The following is a 2,500-nucleotide window of genomic DNA, read 5'->3' on the forward strand; positions in this document are numbered from 1 at the left end:
ACACACGTGTGGGAATAGATTAGATATCATCTAGAGATAGAATTCCTAATTATTTAATTAAAATAGAGACTCTAGATTTAATAGTTGTGTCATAGTTACATTAAGTCGAATTAGCGAAGCGGAGGCGGGAACTAGATTCTAGATCTAACACTTCGATTGCGATGAAAAAAAAATAGCTTTATTTTAAGGCCGACAAGGCAAATACGGTTTAATTAATATTAAAGAAATAAGTCCGAACACCTACCTTAAGCGAATCATCTACACAACACATGACTAGAAATAATACACGTCCACACGAAGAGCGATTGAAACGGTGACTGCAACGGTGAAAACTTGTACGACGGAAACATGGCGCCTAGGTTATGCCTACTTCCGGTCTGATGAAAATTTTTAATTCATTTTAAATTTTGCGCTCTATTTCGTCCGCGCTTGTCCACTTAAACTCTACAGAAAAGATAGTCTATATAAAAATAATTCCTAGAAGACAATTTTATGAGAGATCACCCACATTTATTTACCCTGCCTGTCTACCTTAGGGTTAGAGTTTGAATTTTTCTAGATTCAAGCCAAATATGCCGTGTCGATTAAACGACGACGTACATAACAGAGCGAAGACAATGAATGGTTCCTTAATTAACTATAATTACGGTCCTAATACAACTACAATTCACCATAGTACTAATATGTATGTGTATTGTTGTTTTGGGAGTTCTGTCATTACATTTTAAATTATAAAAAAAACGGGTTTACGATACACTTCATTACGCCGCCGATCGTGGTTTTAGATTTAAATTTGGTCGGATTCGGTTTATTATTAATTTATATAATACTTTATACATACTTTAATTCATTAAATACATTTATCTATGTATTTATTTCATTAGTTAAGTATTTGTTTAACTAAAAATTATCAATTTAAGGCATAACAATTACAGAAAACGATTGTATTTGAGATAAGTCTTATCGAACCATTTAGTAGCTGGGTCGGTTTATTATTAATTTATCTAATACTTTATACATACTTTCACTCATTAATTACATGTATATATGCATTCCTTAAATCATTTAAGTATTTATTTCATCAAAAAGTATCGATTGAAGGCATAACACTGATAGAAAACGATTGTATTTGAGATAAGTCTTATCGAACCATTTAGTAGCTGGTTCGCGGGTCGGTTTTATTCCTTAACTCTAGATTTAAGTCTATCGTGTTTAATTTCAATTTAATTTATCACAACTTTTAGATTTTGTACTAGATTAAGCTACATTGAAGCTTATTTTTCACTATTTAATCAATAGAGGATATTATATAATATTTTTAAGTCTAATATTACGCAGCCGTTTGTTAAATCTAGTTTTACAACGACGACTCGCGCGATTTCGGTTTGGTTTTAAAACTTAAGTTCATTGATTCTTAAAATATATATTCCAGTTAGAATAGAACTGAATACGTACCACATGATGTATACACACGTTTGGGTTATTTATTTATTTTAAATTTAGTTTATTATGACCGATCGTAATTAACTTTGGCGATACCGGGCTGATATGTCTTATCGACCGGAAAACTACTGTCCCTTCGGTCGACTAGTTGGTCTTAGACGGCATTACCGAGGTTTGAAAACTCTTACACCGTGTTTTTATTTTCACATAGATCCTATATTTTGATACCAGTCATTCGTTTAAGTTTAAATTAGAAAACGTGAAATGTAGTTTATTGGAAACACTAATGTTTTTAATTTTGTACAAAATAAATTTTTATTCGTTTCAGGTAAACGGCGGGATGAGAAAAATCTGCTTTCTACAACACATACATTGGTTAAGAATATAAAGTGAAATATAGTTGTACAAACACCGTCTCTACTTAGCAGCTTAGCCTCTACGGCAATGCCGCGTCTTTACACTGGGCGAGCTTGAGACTGGAAAACTCTCGATCACTCTACGCGGGAATGCCGCTAAGTCGAGGCGGTCTGATCGGCAACCCATCAAACTTCAGCTCATCTATTTTTTTTTTATTTTTCACAATTTTTTTAAAATTCGGGTAAACGGCGGGATGAACTCAACCAAATTTTTCAATTGGGTTTTTAATATCCACGTACATTCAGCGCAAAGTGAAATGTAGTTTTAATGTATTTAAACATAGAACAACCACCGTCATTCGCCAGCTCTGTTAGACTAACGACTCGCCGCTTCGCATCCTCGGTGGAACGGGCGACCTCTCGATCACTTGCGGCCACAGTACGGCAATGCCGCAAAATAAAGTCGGTTTGATCGGTGAACTGCCACTCGCACGATGAAACTTTGAGACATTTTTTTTCGGACTTTGAAAATTTTCAAAGTCCGACCGAATGACGAAAAGTGAAATGTAGTGCAAAACTTTGAATAAAAAAAAAAAGAAACAGGCGCATGAGACGACACGTCGTCCCATGCCATTGCCTGTCTCTCTTCGATGGACGACGGCGACGCAGCGCTTTTCCAGTCACTCAGTGGTGGGTCACCG

Source organism: Physella acuta, unplaced genomic scaffold (assembly GCF_028476545.2).
Source record: "Physella acuta isolate Inbredline_101_S28 unplaced genomic scaffold, ASM2847654v3 ptg002820l, whole genome shotgun sequence".
Classification (NCBI taxonomy): Eukaryota; Metazoa; Mollusca; class Gastropoda; family Physidae; genus Physella; species Physella acuta.